The sequence below is a fragment of the Podarcis tiliguerta genome (assembly GCF_965153285.1).
Source record: "Podarcis tiliguerta genome assembly, chromosome: 3".
Classification (NCBI taxonomy): domain Eukaryota; kingdom Metazoa; phylum Chordata; class Lepidosauria; order Squamata; family Lacertidae; genus Podarcis; species Podarcis tiliguerta.
In genome coordinates, this window is record NC_139536.1 from 5,857,919 (window position 1) to 5,877,761 (window position 19,843).

Sequence of the window (19,843 nt, forward strand, 5' to 3'; positions counted from 1 at the left end):
TATGCAATATGCTTCTCCCTACCTGCCCTCTCTTGGCAAGCTTTGGGGCTCCATTTGGCTTAAAAGCCGGCATTGGGCTTTGCCACCACAATTCATCCTGAGCCATGAAGATCCTTCACCTGTGCTTGGCAGTTCTCTGTTTGCTGCTCCTGGCTTCCCCAGGTAAGGGATGGAGAGGAAGAAGACAGAGGGACACCTGACAGCCTATTATGGGGTGGAAGGGGGCAAGGAGTACAGTTGCTGTTCTGTGGCCTTGCAAACGAAGCTAACTTTTCTTGCTAGAGACATTTCTTTAGTGGTAAATTTTGCATAAAAAATGTATATATCCGACAACATTGCCCACCAAAGTGTGTCTACTAGGGAAAATATGCACTGTGTTGCTGAATTTCCCCCATTATGCCCATAATTGCTATGCAGTTTCCCCTTTTATAACCTATATTTTCATGCTATTGTCATGAAATTACACTTTTTCATGTACATTTTTTAAACACATTACTTGGAGGGACAGCTGCCTTTCAGAGGACGGCAGTGCTTTGATGTTCACATGTTGACTTCATTATGGCAGAGTAATATAAGGAAAAAGGGACATGGTAGGCCCTGTGGTTTAAACCACTGAGCCTCTTGGGCTTGCCTATCAGAAAGCTGGTGGTTTGAGTCCCCGGGACAGGGTGAGCTCCCATTGCTCGGTCGCAGCTCCTGCCAACCTAGCAATTCGAAAGCACATCAAAGTGCAAGTAGATAAATAGGTACCGCTCTGGTGGGAAGGTAAACAGCTTACTCATGCTGGCCACATGACCCGGAAGCTGTCTGTGGTCAAACGCCGGCTCCCTCAGCCTGTAAAGCAGGATGAGCACACAACCCCAGAGTTGTCTCCAACTGGACTTAACTGTCAAAACAGTCCTTTACCTTTTTTTTTAATATATGGAAAATGGCATTGCATGTAAAACTGGTAAGTAGCCTCTTCTTTTCTCAGTTTGGTTAGATTTTATGGAATTCTATGCTAATTTATGGAATATGTTTTACAAAATAAAATTTTGATTTGTCTCTTCCACAGGTCTGCCAAAAAATTTGGGGTATAAAGTTTCTAATTAGTGGGGAAATGTTTCTTGATGTAATATAGAGCCTTTTATTCTGGGTAGTCCTTGGGGCTCTGATGGCTTCAGTTACACACTTTAGTTTCTCTATAACTTATAAGCCATGTGTGCCTCACTTCTTGCTGTCGTGTTTCGTGGACTGACACCCTCCACTCATGAACCAATTTCTGGAGAAGCACATACACCATTTCTTCTTGTGAATGTAGCAAGGGTGGTAAACACCAGTGGCCACTGGCAGGGGTGGGGGTGGGGGGTAGGAGTTGGGATGCCACAACACCCAGAGCGTCACAGAGCCACTCCTGTTCAAAGGGCTGTGGAGTTGTTCCTCTCTTTCATCCTATTGTGATTTAACTTCCTTCTCCCCACTTATGTTTGTTTCTCTCTTTGCACAGGATCTGCACAGGGCTGGAAAGCTAGGCAATGCCTTAACAAAGGTGCTATTTGCCACCCTATGTATTGTCCCGATACTCATGAAAAGATTGGAGATTGTTTTCCTAATATTCCCTGTTGCAGAAGGTAATTTCAGCTGACCAAAAGAGAATTACAACTCCTGCCCTTCTCCCATTACCCTCTGGATGGATCATTTTAAGTACCCAATGCAGAGTCTCCTAAATTGATCATCCTTTGCCTGCAAGCTCAATTGCTCCATTGCAAAAATAAAAATAAAAATACCTATGCCAGAATCATCCCATTTTGCCGCTTGATGCAAAATGCTAATTGCTGCTTGGTCATTTTGCCGTCACGGCTCCTAAGCCCATCTACCTGCTCCTCCTGCCATGGCCTGATCTGCCACTAACACACACCATACCCTGTTGGTTGCAGACACAGAAGTGGAACTACCATTGTTGCCCATTTTAAGCAAGATGGTGCTGAGTTCTTTCACCACAAGCAGAACCAGCAATGCAGGGTTTGTTTGAAAAAACAAACCAATGGGTTTGTTGTCTGAGGGGCTTCTGCCACCAGAAGCAGGGTCCTCACCTGCCTCATGGCTGGGCCAGCTGTCTTTGGCCCCTTTGCCCTGTGAGCTTATGCCAGTTTGCCTTTGACAAATCCCTAAACCAAACCGGATCGGCACATTTAATTTGTTGTGCAGCTTCACCCATTGTTTATCTCAGTGCCTAAGGGATGTCTATTCTGCAGCTTTAACAGATGCTGGGCACTTACTCTGTGTGGTGTCCTGCCCTAAACCGTCTAAGATTACATCAGTTTCACATCCCTTACTTTCCAGGCAAATCTCCCACTTTCAATTCCAAGCAGATTCATTCTTATTTTATCTTTTAAAAAAGAACCTGAGGCAGTAGACTTTTGTCTTGGGTCCAGGCAAAGAAATTAGCAACTGGACTGAATGAACCCCAGGGTGCCAGTTCTCCCGTGTTTCTCAAAACATTGTCACAAACTGGTGAGCAAGCTTCCTGTTTCCCCAGAACTCTTCCTCAGGGCCACATAGACAACAAATCCCTGCCGTGCATAATTTCCAGTCTGGAGGAGAATATTGGAGACCTTGCAAGCTCCCTCACTATTCTGTGACATATTTAATTGTACCTAGAAAAGAAAGTCCCCCAAGGGTAAGGATGGGCAAGAGATTGGATTCAATTCTCATTGAAAGGTGAATCTATGTAATTCATAGTTACTGGAAATGAAAAACTGAAACAGACCTATCCCTACCCAATGGCTTATTATCATGAAATCTTTCTTGTGGTCCAACATGCCTTGCTTTGTGTTTTCATGTCTCAAACATGGTCACTTTGCTATGAAACTGAGTTAACTCTTGACTTTTTGTTTCTGGTTTCTATGTTTTAGACGGGAGGAGTGATAGATGCCTTTGAAAAGTGGAAGATGCTCCCTCTCTTTGAGAGCCGCTGGATCCCGCTTGATCCCCAGCTAGGGACTTCTTCTCCAAAGCATCCATATTGAAAAAAAGCAACATTTTCAAGGCTCACATGAGCTTGTATCTTTCAATAAAAGCAGATCCAAAAGCCCCTTTCCCTCTGATTTTCGTTTCTGAGCAGGAGTGTTATTGCTAATGAAGCCAAAATGGCACCTTACGTCCATGAGACAGAGGTTTCAGCAGGCATGGTTTGTGGAGAGGCCCAAAACAGCATTAGAAAGAAAGACTAAAAGGGGGTGAGGATCCCTCAAAACAGTCTAGTGAGGAGGACTGGACCACAATGTGGAAAATGAAGAGTGAAAAAATATGGCGGGTGGAATGAGAGGGAGAAGAAATTCTGTTCAGTTTCCCTTTAAATGGTAAGCAACCTGAGTGGCACTCTTAGAAAATGTGTGCCAATTGAAATATAGTCATCGTTCCAAATTTTCAGGTCTCTGAATTTTGGGGTTATTAAACTGAACAGACCAGATCTGGATGTTTCCTCTTATAGATTCTAGGCCCCTCCAGCCACAGGATTACAGGATGGGAAGTAGCCCAGGCTTTTACAGAAACTAGCTCCACAAAGCCCACTCATTACAGTATATTAGGCATAATTGCATGCACATGTGCCTACCAGGAAGAATTCTTCATCCTAGGATCCCATGGCATCCAGCCTGGTGAGATAAGAGAATGCACATCCATCCCTCTCTATGGCAACAGAGCTCACTCTTTTAAGATGTGAATGGTGGGTACTTAGCTGAATGTCTATACAGCGGTACCTTGGTTCTCAACATAATCCGTTCTGGAAGTGCGTTCCAAAACCAAAGCGTTCCAAAACTAAAGTGCGCTTTCCCATAGAAATTAATGCGAAATGGATCAATCCATTCCAGACTTTTAAAAACAACCCCTAAAACATCAATTTAACATGAATTTTACTGTCTAATGAGACCATTGTTCCATAAAGTGAAAACAATCAACAATGTACTGCAAACCCACAATCAATCTATCAGTAGCTGAACTGGGTTCCAAACAGTCAGAAAAACAATTCCAAGAAAAGTGCCTCAAAAACAAAAAGGCAAAAAAGAAAAAAAGGAAAAAAAAAGAGTATAACACTCGTAATGCAAGCGTAACACTCAAAATGGAGCAAAACTCCAAGAGAGAGAAGTGTGAGGAGGGACCCTGCTTGGCTTATGTGACTTAAGGAAAGTATTTGTATGGACAGTGGTTTAGGCCGGAGTTCCATCTCTGGTTGTGGCATCTTAAAGTGCAGTCCTAAAACAGGCCCACTCAGAAGGAACTCCTGTTGGTTTCCATGGGGCATGCGCCCAGGTAAATTAAGGGAGGATTGCAGCCTTGAGTGTTGCTGAACGGGGTAGGGGAAATGGCTTCAGAAACAGGGTCGGGAAGCGGAAAGGGGACTTGGTCATCTTCTAGGTTGAAAACACTGCTTTTCCCTCTGCGCAGTCTTCTAGGAAAACTTCACCTAAGCCAGAATAGCAGAGTAGCAGCGGTTGCCTTCGTGTGGAAGGAGAAGGGAAAGACTCCAAAACACTGCTGTATTTACAACCAAATACAGAAAACTCCATCAGAGCCAGAACACATCCTTGCTTTCTCCTCTTGCTCTCCCTCTCTGAGAAAAGTGAAAGTAAGCACACAGACAAAGGAATTGCATGCCTTCCCATAGAAGTCCCTCCCAGGCACAGGGCGTTCCAGAGGTTAACCCATTAACCACCATACTCCACAAATACTTTCCTTAAGCCACATAAGCCAAGCAGAGTCCCAGGGAAGGGAGAAAGACAAGGCTAATTCTGGAATGAATTAAGTTTGTAACCTGAGGTATCACTATATACTGGAATCGTATAAATTATCATCAACCTGTACATACAATTTGGAAAAGTTTAGGATGCTTGTCATGATTAACCATTGATTAGTCTGCATGTTTACAATAATTTGCCCAGAAGTCACCTCTATTCAATGTCAGAGGTAGAGCTGGCAGCTTTGAGGGAATTTCTGGAGAAGAACCTGGCAAGAAATTTGAAGAAACCAAGTGGCGCTGTTCATAAAAAAACGAAATACTGCTGAATTGAGGATGTATCTGGACTATAGGAAGGTGAACAAAATAATGTTGACAAACCGCTATCGTCTACCACAGATTGGGGATTTGTTGGAAAGGATGAGGCCAGCGAAAGTCTTCATGAAGTTGGATTTGAGTGGGGAGTATAACTCAATTCGAATCAGAGAGGGAGGTGAGTGGAAAACTATATTTTCCACCAGGTATGGCAGCTTCAAGTATTTTGTCATGCCCTTTGCATTTCACTCAGTAACAGCAACGTTCCAAGATTTCATCAGCTACATACTCAGAGTCCTGGTGGACTGTTTTGATAACATTTTGATTTATTCAGAGAATCAAGAACAGCATATACATCCTATGAAAGATGTGCTTCAGAGGTGGTGAGAACACTGGCTGTATGCCAAGTTGACAAAATGACAGTTCCACTTCTCAACAGTAGACTTCCCGACATTTCTCCCCCTGTGTGTAGATTCACCCTTAGAATGGTGTGGTTCCTCCATTCTCAGCGGACCTCTGAATCTTTTTGTTGTTTATGCTGATACACCTTAGCTTTCACTCTGTTTTACATCTTCCTCCTCCTCCTCCTCACACTTCTCTCTCTTGGACTTTAGGATTAGAAGTCACCTCCAAACTCTATGCTAGGAGATCAAAGGAGAAGCAGGCCAGCCAGAGCACAGATGGGCAAGAGAGGCTGGCAGGCTGTGGCCTTCAGGGCAGGACACAAGGGGGAAGAGTTGGGGACACTGAATTATAGTTGTGATTCTTGGAAGAAGAGAAACAGATGGAGTCTCCCCATTGCTTTCTTTCTCCATATAGGGTCCCTTGCTGTTCTCAAGAAATCCTCCCAAATTTCTTCCATGAAAATAGGGACATCCTGTTTTATTATGAATAATAATTTTACTACAGTCATACTTCAAGTTACAAACGCCTCAGGTTAGAAACGTTTCTCGTTACAAACTCCACTAACTTGGAAAAGTTAACTCGAGTTGAGAACTTTGCCCCAGGATGAGAACGCAAATCGTGTGCAGGCGGCGCAGCGGCAGCAAGAGGCCCCATTAGCTAAAGCACGCCTCTAGTTAAGAACAGTTTCAGGTTAAGAACGGATCGCTCGAATAAATTAAGTTTGTAACTAGAGGTATCATTGTATTTATGCTGCACCCATCTTAAGTGTAGTCAGGATGTCTGCAGATCTCCAGAAGCAAACCTTTTAGTATCTTTATTTCAGATCCTATCATTTATGTCTAATTTGTTCAGTACAGTGGTACTTTGGTTATAGACGCTTCAGGTTACAGAGTCCGCAGAAATAGTATCTCGGGTTAAGAACTTTGCTTCAAGATGAGGACAGAAATCGTGCTCCGGTGGCGCAGCAGCAGCAGGAGGCCCCATTAGCTAAAGTGGTGCTTCAGTTTAAGAACAGTTTCAGGCTAAGAACGGACCTCCGGAACAAATTAAGTAATTAACCAGAGGTGCCACTGTATGTGTGTTTTTGAATGATTTAAGACTAAATTTTTATGTTGTTATTATTTTCCATCTTGCAAGCCGCCTTAAGCATGGTATGGACTATGGAAAGGCACCACTCCAATAAAATTATGTCTGGAGGTATATAGCCATTCAGCTAAGTACCCGCCATTCACATCTTAAAAGAGTGAGCTCTGTTGCCTTAGAGAGGGATGGATGTGCATTCTCTTATCTCACCAGGCTGGATGCCATGGGATCCTAGGATGAAGAATTCTTCCTGGTAGGGACATGTGCCTGCAATTATGCCTAATATACTGTAATGAGTGGGCTTTGTGGAGCTAGTTTCTGTAAAAGCCTGGGCTACTTCCCATCCTGTAATCCTGTGGCTGGAGGGGCCTAGAATCTATCAGAGGAAACTTCCAGATCTGGTCTGGTCAGTTTAATAACCCCAAAATTCAGAGACCTGAGAATTTGGAAGGATGACTATATTTCAATTGGCATACATTTTCAAAGAGTGCCACTCAGGTTGGTAACCATTTAAAGGGAAACTGAACAGAATTTCTTCTCCCTATTGTTCCACCCGCCATATTTTGTCACTCTTCATTTTCCACATTGTGGCCCAGTCCTCCTCACTAGACTGTTTTGAGGGATCCTCACCCCCTTTTAGTTTTCCTTTCTAATGATGTTTTGGGCCTCTCCACAACCATGCCTGCTGACACCTCCTTCTCATGGACGTAAGGTGCCATTTTGGCTTCACTAGCAAGAACACTCATGCTTAGAAATGAAAATCAGAAGGAAAAGGGCTTTTGGATCTGCTTTTATTGCAAGGCACAAGCTCATGTAAGCCTTGAAAATGTTGCTTTTTTTCAATCTGGATGCTTTGGAGAAGAAGTCCCTAACTGGGGATCAAGCGGGATCCAGCGGCTCTCAAAGAGAGGGAGCATCTTCCACTTTTCAAAGGCATCTATCACTCCTCCCGTCTAAAACATAGAAACCAGCAACAAAAAGACAACAGTTAACTCAGTTTCATAGCAAAGTGACCATTTTTGATACACGAAAACACAAAGCAAGGCATGAATTACAAAGATTCACCTTTCGATGAGAATTAAATGAACTCTCTCAGACATCCTTACCCCTGGGGGATTTTCTTTTTCTAGGTACAGTTAAATATGTAACAGAATAGTGAGAGAGCTTTCAAGGTCTCCAATATTCTCCTGCAGACTGGATGTTATGCACGGCAGGGATTTGTTGTCTTTGTGGCCCTGAGGAAGAGTTCTGGGTTAACAGGAAGCTTGCTCATAATTTTGTGACAATGTTTTGAGAAACACGGGAGAACTGGCACCCTGGGGTTCATTCAGTCCAGTTGCTAATTTCTCTGCAATGACCCAGGACAAAAGTCTACTGCCTCAGGTTCTTTACTTAAAAGATAAAATAATAATGAAGCTGCTTGGAATTGAAAGTGGGAGATTTGCATGGAATGTATGGCATGTGAAACTGAGGTAATCTTAAATGGTGTTAAAGCTGTTAAAGCTGCAGAATGGACATCCCTTAGGCACTGAGATTAACAATGGGTGAAGCTGCACAACAAATTAAATGTGCCAATATGGTGTGGTTTAGGGATTTGGCAAAGGAGAACTGGCATAAGCTCACAGGGCAAAGGGGCCAAAGATAGCTGGACCAGCCATGAGGCAGGTGAGGACCCTGCTTCTGGTGGCAGAAGCCCCTCAGACAACAAACCCATTAGTGCCCCTCCTGCCCCGCTGGTTCTGCCTGTGGGGAAAGAACTCAGCACCATCTTGCTTAAAATGGGCAACAATGGTAGTGCCGCTTCTGTGCCTGCAGTTAACAGGGTATGGTGTGTGTCAGCGGCAGATCAGGCCATTTCAGGAGGAGCAGGTAGATGGGCTTAGGAGCCGTGCCGGCAGAATGACCAAGCAGCAATTAGCATTTTGCATCAAGCGGCAAAATGGGATGTGCCACCCTTGGCTGATTCTGGTATAGGTATTTTTATTTTTGCAATGGAGCAATTGAGCTTGCAGGCAAAGGATGATCAATTTAGGGGACTCTGCATTGGGTACTTAAAATGATCAATCCAGAGGGTAATGGGAGAAGGGCAGGAGGTGTAATTCTCTTTTGGTCAGCTGAAATTACCTTCTGCAACAGGGCATTCTAGATAAACACTTTCCAATTTGTTCATGAGTATCGGGACAACCTTTAGCGAAGCAACGACCGTTGGCTTTATGGCAATGAAAAGGATTGGTAGGTGGACCACGTGCAGATCCTGTGCAAAGAGAGAAACAAACATAACTGTCCACTGGGGAGAAGGAAGTTAATTCACAACTGGATGAAAGAGAGGAACAACTCCACAGCCCTTTGAACAGGAGTGGCTCTGTGACGCTCTGGGTGCTGTGGCATCCCAACTCCTACCCCCACCCCCACCCCTGCCACTGGCCACTGGTGTTTACCACCCTTGCTACATCCACAAGAAGAAAAGGTAAATGTGCTTATCCAGATATTTGCTCATGAGTGGAGGGTGTCAGTCCACGAAACACGACAGCAAGAAGTGAGGCACACATGGCTTATAAGTTATAGAGAAACTAAAGCCTGTAACTAAACTAAACTAAACTAAACTAGAGAAACTAAAGTCTGACCAAACTGCAGGAGGCAGTGGAAGACAGGAGTGCCTGGTGTGCTCTGATCCATGGGGTCACGAAGAGTTGGACACGACTAAACGACTAAACAACAAAGCCTGTAATTGAAGCCATCAGAGCCCCAAGGACTACCCAGAATAAAAGGATATATACTACATCAAGAATTTTTTTTCACAAATTACATACTATATACCCCAAATTTATTGGCAGACCTGTGGAAGAGACAAATCAAATTTTTATTTTGTAAAACATATTCCATAAATTTGCATAGAATTCCATAAAATCTAACCAAACTGAGAAAAGAAGAGGCTGCTTTTGTTTTTCCTTACCAGTTTTACATGCGATGCCATTTTCCATATATTAAAAAAAGGTAAAGGATTTTTTTGACAGTTAAGTCCAGTTGCAGACAACTCTGGGGTTGCGACGCTCATCCCACTTTACAGGATGAGGGAGCCGGCATTTGACCAGAGACAGCTTCCGGGTCATGTGGCCAGCATGACTAAGCTGCTTCTGGCAAACCAGAGCAGCACACAAAAAATACTGTTTACCTTCCCACCAGAGTGGTACCTATTTATCTACTTGCACTTTGATGTGCTTTCAAATTGCTAGGTTGGCAGGAGCAGGGACTGAGCAACGGGAGCTCAGCCCGTCGTGGGGATTCAAACCTCCAACCTTCTGATCAGCAAGCCCAGGAGGCTCAGTAGTTTAAATCAGAGGGCCACCTGCGTCCCTTTTTCCTTATAGTCCTGTGCCATAATGAAGTCAACATGTGAACATCAAAGCACAGCCGTCCTCTCAAAGGCAGCTCTCCCTCCAAGTAATGTGTTTTTAAAAAGTACATGAAAAAGTGTAATTTCATGACAATACCATGAAAATATAGGTTTTAAAAGGTAAAATTGCATAGCAATTACGGGCATAATGGGGGAAATTCAACAACACAGTGCATATATCCCCTAATAGATGCACCTTTGTAGGCAATTTTGTCTGATATATACATTTTTATGCAAAATTTACCACCAAAGAAATGTCTCTAGCAAGAAAAGTTACCGTATTTTTTGTTCCATAGGACGCACCTACTTTTTTAGGGGGGAAATAAAGGAAAAATATTTTCCCTTTATTTCCCCCCCAAAACCAGGTCGGGGAACAGTGGGATGGCGGCGCTTTGCCTCCCCGCTGTTCCCCGAGCTTGTGGGGCTGGCCGATGTCGGCCCGGCGCGAGGGGCGCTCTGCTTCAGGGCACGCTAGGCGCCTGGCGGCAGGCTGCGGACAACTGCTCGAAGCACGGGGCGTCCTCCAAAGGGCGCCCTGTGCTTCACGCTGCAGGCTGCCGCCGGCAAGCCTTGCGCTCCCGGGGGGAGTTCCCCCTGGTGCGCAAGGCTTGCCGACACCTGCGCGAAGAACGGGGCATCCTCCGGAGGGCACCCCGTGCTCCGCGCTGCAAGCTGCCGCCCGCAAGCCTTGTGCGCCGGGGGGAGTCCCCCCCGGTGCGCAAGGGTTGCCAACACCTGCACGAAGCATGGGACGTCCTCCAAAGGATGCCCCGTGCTTCGCGCTGCAGGCTGCCGCCGGCAAGCCTTGCGCGCCCGGGGAACTCCCCCGGGGTGCGCAAGGCTTGCGGATAGCTTCCTGGAGCCTGGAGAGCTAGAGGTGTCCGTGCGCACCGACGCCTCTCGCTCTCCAGGCTTCCGCGAAAGCCTGCATTCGCCCCATAGGATGCACACACATTTCCCCTTCATTTTTGGAGGGGAAAAAGTGCGTCCTATAGGGCGAAAAATACGGTAGCTTCCTTTGCAAGGCCACAGAACAGCAACTGTACTCCTCTCCCTCTTCCGCCCCACAATAGGCTGGCAGGTGTCCCTCTCTCTTCTTCCTCTCCATCCCTAACCTGGGGAAGCCAGGAGCAGCAAAGAGAGAACAGCCAAGCACAGGTGAAGGATCTTCATGGCTCAGGATGAATTGTGGTGGCAAAGCCAGGCAAAGCCAGCTTTTAAGCCAAATGGAGCCCCAAAGCTTGCCAAGAGAGCGCTGGGCTTCCCATAATTGTAATTTCTTTGGGACATTGTGATTTAGGCTGACGTGGAAGAGAATGTTGCCAAAATCACGTGCCTCTGGAACGGCATTCCTGCATTCGGTCAGTCCTGCATCCCCCCCCCCCCCCCGGAAATAGCAGAGGTAGTAGTAATAGCTTCAAACAGTTCTTCCAAAAAGAAAAAGAAAATTCAAGTCCACTGATTGAAGAGGTTGAGTGGGACATGCAGGGCAAGGAGATTTCAAAGGTGAAATGATGGACTCTTTGCTTACTTGAAGGAAGGGCAATCTTCACATGCTCTCTTGTCCTTTTTCTCATTCTTGCAATCATCATCATCATCCTTTTTCTCAAACACCTTTTTCTAACTAGACTCAAAGCAACTTACAAAAATATTTTCAAACAGGAGGGGCTCTGCTTCTCTGCTTGCTCCACCTGCCATGTACACTCTGCACCCCATAATAATTGGCCAACCTGTGCGCTGTGGTCTAAACCACTGAGCCTTGGGCTTGCCAATCAAAACGTCGGCAGTTCGAATCCCCATACGGGGTGAGCTCCCATTGTTCGGTCCCAGCTCCTGGCAACGTAGCAGTTCGAAAGCACACAAAAAAATGCAAGTAGATAAATAGGTACCGCTCCTGCGGGAAGGTAAACAGTGTTTCCGTGCGCTGCTCTGGTTTCACCAGAAGTGGCTCAGTCATGCTGGCCACATGACCTGGAAAAACTGTCTGCGGACAAATGTAGGCTCCCTCAGCCTGTAAAGCAAGATGAGCGCCGAGACCCCAGAGTCATCAGCAACTGGACCTAACAGTCAGGGGTCCTTTACATTTACCTTTTAATCCTCAGCTATTCAAACAAGATGGAGGGGAGAAGATCACACTGAGCAAATGCCCAGCAGCTAGTGAAGTTTTAGGATGGACAGTTATGGTGACCCCTTTCCACTGAGATAAGCAATAGATGAAACTGCATATTAATCTAAACATGCAAATACCTTGTGATTGAAGAATTCGACCAAGAGGAATTGGCAAAACCTCCCAGAGCAAAGCAACCAAAGACAGGGCTGATCCCAGAGCCTTGAGGCAGGTGAGGATGCTGCTCCAGGTGGCAGAAGCCCCCAACCAGGCACAATGCCCATGGGTGCCCCTCCTGCCCTGCTGCTTCTGCCAGTGAAAGAGAAGCATCAACATAATCAGCACTGATTTTGGAAAAGATCGCTGCCATGTGGGGCAATACGGGATGTGCCGCCCTAGGCTGATTCTGCCATAGGTGTCTTTTGCAATGGACAAAGTATGAAAACAACTGGCTGCGCAACCAATTAAGCTTGCAATCAAAGGACGATGTATTCAGGGACCACTTAAGTAATTGATGCCTTGTGTAACAAATGTAACAGGTAGCTGGTACTCACTGCTCTATGAAAATGACATTCTGTGTAATAAAAAGGTTGCATTAGAGATACTTTGTACTTCCAGTGGTTGTTTAATTAATGAAAAGCATAATTAAGACAACTTAAGGCTGTATAATCAACCTAGATAATGACTATAATGAGTTTTCTTTTTCTTTTTTATGTTTCTGTTGAGGTAGAATGGCTCTAAGACATGGAAGATGGAGGGAGGAGAGATGAGTTTGTAGCAATGAAGTTTTTCCATAATGGAGGATATAATAAAGTTTTAATGGAAAACGCTAATGGATTTTAACAGCGGATAAATGCTATATTAAAGGAGGTTAAACTGGAATCAGATAAATGATCATCAACTTGTAAAGAAACCTATGGTTCATGTTGTTTTTGTTTAGCTGTTTAGTCGTGTCCGACTCTTCGTGACCCCATGGACCAGAGAACGCCAGGCACTTCTGTCTTCCACTGCCTCCCGTAGTTAGGTCAGAGTCATGTTTGTAGCTTCAAGAACATTGTCTAACCATCTCATCCTCTGTCGTCCCCTTCTTTTTGTGCCCTCAATCTTTCCCATGTTTCATGTTAGCAGGCATCATAAAAGTTTTCCAAGTTTTACATAATGAAACTATTTTCTCAGTTCACTGGCTCCCTTTTCCTAAATCCGAGAAAGGATGTCCACTTAGGGTGGTAGCCTAAAGCTACTCAGATCAGAGGCTCCTAAAAATGATCAATCATAAAAATGCTACAGTACATAACACCCTCCCCACCAAGATAAGGCGTTAGTTACAATCGTAATGGTTTCCTTATATACAGCACTACACTTAATGGTTCAATTAGGCACAAAAGCATATCGGTTACATTTCACATACTTAGACCAACAGTGATACATGTCCCACAACATAGTCCTTTAACTAAGTTGGGTGCTTGGAAACTCTGCCAGACCGCCGGGGACTGGTAACCAAGTTTGGGGGGGGGGGCCAATTCTTGCAGAGGCTGTGGTGTGACAATAGGTGGCGTTGAAACCAAGACCCCTGGATCCGCAGCTGTGGGTGGAAGCTCCGCAAGCGGAGTTGGCGGAATGTCAGGCACAGCAGTGGTCTGAGTCTGTGGTAAGTCTAGCAGTCCCTCTGAAGTGGCTTGGTTCGGCTCCACGTCGGCAGTTTGCGAGAGAGGTGTAGGTGGAGCCTCACCATCTGTAAGTGTCTGTTCTGGAGCCACAAGCGCAGTTGGGGGCACCACGGTAGTGTCCAAGTCCCCAACCCTGCGCCTAAGCTGGTCTATGTGCCGGCGCCACAAGCGTCCATCTTCGAGTCCCACCTGGTACGAGCGAGGTCCAGTGACTCCCACTACTGTGGCTGGCACCCAAGGAATGTTCCCCACAAAGTTCCGGGCAAAGACCTGGTTTCCTGGAACAAATGAGTGTGGTGCCTTGGGGTTCGGCCACGGCGAAGTCCGGGTGCATGCCCAGCAGCTATTGAAGTTTTAGGATGGACAGTTATGGTGATCCCTTATCCATTGAGATAAACAATAGATGAAACTGCATATTAATCAAACATGCAAATACCATGTGATTTAAGGATTGGACCATTTGGATCTGGCAAAACCTCCCAGAGCAAAGCAACTAAAGACAGGGCTGATCCCAGAGCCTTGAGGCAGGTGAGGACGCTGCTTCAGGTGGCCGAAGCCCCCAACCAGGCACAATGCCCATAGGTGCCCCTCCTGCCCTGCTGCTTCTTCCAGTGGAAGAGAAGCACCAGCATCATCAGCATTGATTTTGGAAAAGATTGCTGCCATGTGGGGCAATACGGGATGTGCCGCCCTAGGCTGATTCTGCCCATAGGTGTCTTTTGCAATGGACAAAGTATGAAAACAACTGGCTGTGCAACCAATTAATCTTGCAATCAAAGGACGATGTATTCAGGGACCACTTAAGTAATTGATGCCCTGTGTAACTAATGGAACTGGTAGCTGGTACTCACTGCTGTATGAAAATGACATTCTTTGTAATAAAAAGGTTGCATTAGAGATACGTTGTACTGCCAGTGGTTGTTTAATTAATGAAAAACATAATTAAGACAACTGTAAATCTTGCAGGCTGTATAATCAACTTACATAATTACTATAATGAGTTTTGTTTTTTAATGTTTCTGAAGGAGTAGAATGGCTCTAAGACATGGAAGAGGGTGGGAGGAGAGATGAGTTTGTATCAATGAAGTTTTTCCATAATGGAGGATATAATAAAGGTTTAATGTAAAACTACTGGATTTTAACAGCGGATAAATGCTGTATTAAAGAATGTTACAGTGGCACCTTGGGTTACAAACAGTCCTGCTTACGAACGCTTTGGGTTATGAACTCCACAAACTCGGAAGTAGGTGTTCCAGGTTGCAAACTTTGTCCCGGGATATGAACGTGGTCCGTTTCTAGGGCCGCGGGAGACCTATGTAGGGTCTGCCCGGCTCGGGTTAGGAACACTTTGGGTTAAGAACAGGCTTCCGGAATGAATTAAGATTGTAACCTGAGGTACCACTGTATATTGGAATCATATAAATTATTATCAACTTGTACATACAATTTGGAAAACTTTAGGATGCTTGTCATGATTAACTATTGATTAGTCTGCATGTTTACAGTAATTTCCCCACAAGTCACCTCTATTCAATGTCAGAAGTAGAGCTGGCAAGTTTGAGGAAACTTCTGGAGAAGAACCTGGCAAGAACTTTGAAGGATCCAAGTGTCGCTGTTCATAAAAAAAAGTGAAATACTGCTGAATTGAGGATGTGTCTGGGCTCTAGGAAGGTGAACAAAATAATGTTGACAAACCACTATCCTCTGCCACAGATTGGGGATTTGTTGGAAAGGATGAGGCCAGCGAAAGTTTTCACGAAGTTGGATTTGAGTGGGGAGTATAACTCAATTTGAATCAGAGAGGGAGGTGAGTGGAAAACTATATTTTCCACCAGGTATGGCAGCTTCAGGTATTTTGTCATGCCCTTTGCATTCCAGTCAGGAGCAGCAACGTTCCAATATTTCATCAGCTACATACTCAGAGTCCTGGTGGACTGTTTGGATAACATTTTGATTTATTCAGAGAAAGCCACTTCCGAGCTAGGGAGGAGGTGTGGTTCGGGCTTCACACCCCTCCCCACACTCACGGGGGCTGGCTTAAGCCCCCACGTGATACCAGGGAATCCTCGGATGCCTCATCCCCGGGTCAGCTGCTGCATTTAGGTCTGGTGCGGCCGAGGGTCTCCCTCATTCCTGCACTGCAGCTAGCCAGGTTTTTTTTGCTCCCGGAGACCGCTCAGCTGGTAAGGTTTTTTCCCCCCCGGTCCTCGTGTGTGCTTGTCCGCTTGCTTAATCCTTTGGTTGTTTCCCCTAGGTTTTCCTCGTTCTTAGCCGGCTGAGCGGAAGAAAGGAGAGTGATTTCATCTGAACCATAGCAACTCTCAGGGGCCCGGCACCTTCGCCAGGAACACGTCCCCGAAGATAATTGGCTACAGAGCTTCAGAGCTCTGCTTCAGTTGTTTTTCTGTAGGTTGATTCGTGCAGCACACGGATCGGCAAGAGGGACTAGGAGCGGATCATACCCCACGGCGGCTGACTCCTCGCCCGCCAAACCCTCACTGCGAGAGCTCCATCCGCCCGCCCAAATAGCAGCCTGAGGCTTCATTAGCGGCTGTGTTCTCCCCCCCCGTTCCCTGTGTTTTGGGCTGGGTTTTTTTCACTTTTCTCCTACCGTTCGGACGCCTCTTCCCCGCTGCGCGACGCGGAATTCCCAGGAAAAGCCACCCCCTCGTCTCCCTCCCTCCTTTGTGCTCTGCCGAGTTGGGCCTCCCCCCAAGTGCTGGACAGTTAGCCCCTGGGCCTTGATTACTTCCCCGGAGTCGGGCACGCCATTTGCGGGCTGCTGCAGCGCTCGCCAGAGGTGTGTGCGTTTGTTGCTGGTTTTACAGTCGTGCTTTTTACCTAGCATTGCTTTGTTGTAAAGGGGGAGGATGTTGCAGTGCTGGGGGGTTGCCTTTTGCGGCTGTGTTGTTTGCTTGCTGGTGTGTCTAATAAGCAGCTTAAACAGAGGCTCGAAGGGGCGGCTTGCTTTCAGTCTACTCTAACGCTCCACAGCGTGGCTCTGCCAAATAATTATTGACTGCCCAAGCCCCAGTGGCTCTTTCGCCAAGCGTAGTGTAGCATTATAACTGGTCTCTCACCAAGTGCCCTCCCTTTTTCTTTGCATTCCCTGTTTCCAAGGTGGGGCGGGAATTAAGGGGCCGTTTCTTTTCAATATTAGCCTTGCTGCCACTTTACGTCCTGTGTTAATATTTTCCCTCTTCCCCCCGACTAAAATGACAGGGAAAGGGGATAAGAGGCGTTTATATGGGAAACGGAGATATAGAACCCCTCGGGCCGAGCGCACTTCCGAAAATTGGTTAGATGGGTACCAGGTTTTTATGGGGGCAGTTTTGGCGGCTTATCCCAAACATACAATGCACCTCATCGCACACATGGCGAATGTGAGAAGGGCATTTGCACTAGCGGGGGAGAACGCGGCATTAACTTATGACGAAGATTTCCGTAGAAACGCTTCCCTTTTGCCATCCACTCACTGGGACCTGAGGGACCAGAATTATTGGCTGGAGCACGTAGGCCCTTATGTTGAAAAGAGAATCAAGAACACCATATACATCATATGAAAGATGTGCTTCAGAGGTGGCAAGAACACTGGCTGTATGCCAAGTTGGGGAAATGACAGTTCCACGTCTCAACAGTAGATTTCCCGACATTTCTCCCCCTGTGTGTAGATTCACCCTTAGAATGGTGTGGTTCCTCCATTCTCAGCGGACCTCTGAATCTCTTTATTGTTCAGGCTGATACACCTTAGCTTTACATCTTCCTCCTCCTCCTCACATTTCTCTCTCTTGGACTTTAGGACTTTAGGATTAGAAGTCACCTCCAAACTCTATGCTAGGAGATCAAAGGAGAAGCAGGCCAGCCAGAGCACAGATGGGCAAGAGAGGCTGGCAGGCTGTGGCCTTCAGGGCAGGAAACAAAGGGGAAGAGGTGGGGGCATTGGATTCTTCTTGTGATTCTTGGAAGAAGAGAAACAGATGGAGTCTCCCCATTGCTTTCTCCATATAGGGTCCCTTGCTGTTCTTAAGAAATCCCCTCAAATTGCTTCCATTGAAATAGAGACATCCTTTTTTATTATGAATAATAATTTTACTACAGTGGTACCTCAAGTTACAAATGCTTGAGGTTAGAAACGTTTCTGGTTACAAACTCTGCTAACCTGGAAGAGAAACAGATGGAGTCTCCCCATTGTTTTCTCCATATAGGGTTCCTTGCTGTTCTTAAGAAAACCTCCCAAATTTCTTCCATGAAAATAGGGACATCCTGTTTTATTATGAATAATAATTTTACTATTTATACCTCACCCATCTTAAGTGTAGTCAGGATGTCTTCAGAACTCCAGAAACATACTTCTTAGTATCTTTATTTCAGATCCTATAGTTTATGTGTAATTTGTTTAGTTTGTGTGTTTTTAAATGATTTAAGAGCACATTTGGTATGTGGTATTTGGTATTTGATATGTTGATTGTTTTCACTTCATGGATCAATGGTCTCATGAGATAGTAAAATTCATGTTAAATTGATGCTTTAGGGGTTGTTTTTAAATGTCTGGAATGGATTAATCCATTTTCTATTAATTTCTATGGGAAAACGCACCTTGGTTTTGGAAGGCACTTCCAGAACGGATTATGTTGAGAACCAAGGTACCGCTGTATAGCCATTCAGCTAAGTACCCACCATTCACATCTTAAAAGAGTGAGCTCTGTTGCCATAGAGAGGGATGGATGTGCATTCTCTTATCTCACCCGGCTGGATGCCATGGGATCCTAGGATGAAGAATTATTCCTGGTAGGCACATGTGGCCAACCTGTCCTTTCCTTTCTCCTTTCCACCCTAGAAGAGGACTAAGCCCCCTTTCCCCCTTCTCAACCCTGTTTCTGAAGCCAATTCACTCTTCTGTCCTGCGCTCCATGGAGTCGCTGTTATTTGTGGCTAAAGATCAGGGGTGATGGGATCTCCAGATCAGAAACATCCAAAGGCCAATGAGTTAATCTTCTCTGCTTTGAGGTTTCATTTGAGCTTTGATGCTCAGGCCTGGTGCTTTCATGCGCAAGGTGCTTGGAACTGAATGTGGAACACTTTGCAAGGAATATATGGAACCTTATCCTCAGCTAACAGATGGGGGGGGGCGCTGTGGTCTAAACCGCTGAGCCTTGGGCTTGCCAATCAAAATGTTGGCAATTCAAATCCCCGCTTCAGGGTGAGCACCCCTTGTTCGGTCCCAGCTCCTGGCAACCTAGCAGTTCAGAAGAACGTCAAAGTGCAAGTAGATAAATAGGTACCGCTCCGGCTTAAAGGTAAACGGCGTTTCTGTGTGCTGCTCTGATGTCGCCAGAAGCGGCTTAGTCATGCTGGCCACATGAACCAGAAAAACTGTCTGCGGACCAACATCAGCTCCCTCGGCCAGTAAAGCGAGATGATCGCCGCAACCCCAGAGTCGTCCGTGACTGGACTTAACTGTCAGGGTCCCTTTACCTTTACCTTTTAATTCTCCGCTATTCAAACAAGATGGAGGGGAGAAGATCACACTGAGCAAAAGCCCAGTAGCTACTGAAGTTTTAGGATGGACAGTTATGGTGACCCCTTTCCCCTGAGATAAACAATTGATGAAACTCAATATTAATCTAAACAATCAAATACCATGTGATTGAAGAATTCGATCAAGAGGAACTGGCAAAACCTCCCAGAGCAAAGGAATCAAAGACAGGGCTGATCCCGGAGCCGGACAAGCCTTGAGGCAGGTGAGGATGCTGCTTCAGGTGGCAGAAGCCCCCAACCAGGCACAATGCCCATGGGTGCCCCTCCTGCCCTGCTGCTTCTGCCAGTGGAGGAGAAGCACCAGCATCATCAGCACTGATTTTGGACAAGAGCGCTGCCATGTGGGGCAATACGGGATGTGCCGCCCTAGGCTGATTCTGCCATAGGTGTCTTTTGCAATGGACAAGGTATGAAAACAACTGGCTGTGCAACCAATTAATCTTGCAATCAAAGGACGATGTATTCAGGGACCACTTAAGTAATTGATGCTTTGTGTAACTAATGGAACAGGTAGCTGATACTCACTGCTCTATGAAAATGACATTGTGTGTAATAAAAAGGTTGCATTAGAGATACGTTGTACTGCCAGTGGTTGTTTAATTAATGAAAAACCTAATTAA

General features: G+C 45.8%; 1 long non-coding RNA gene across 1 annotated transcript; it reads right to left on the reverse strand.

Moving 5' to 3' along the window:
• Positions 1–7,293: 7,293 nt before the first annotated feature.
• On the reverse strand, positions 7,294–8,759 carry LOC310674061. Its single transcript, XR_014509369.1, has 2 exons — positions 8,642–8,759; positions 7,294–7,470 (listed from the first exon to the last, which is right to left on the reverse strand). It is a non-coding gene; the product is annotated as an uncharacterized lncRNA (long non-coding RNA).
• Positions 8,760–19,843: the final 11,084 nt, after the last annotated feature.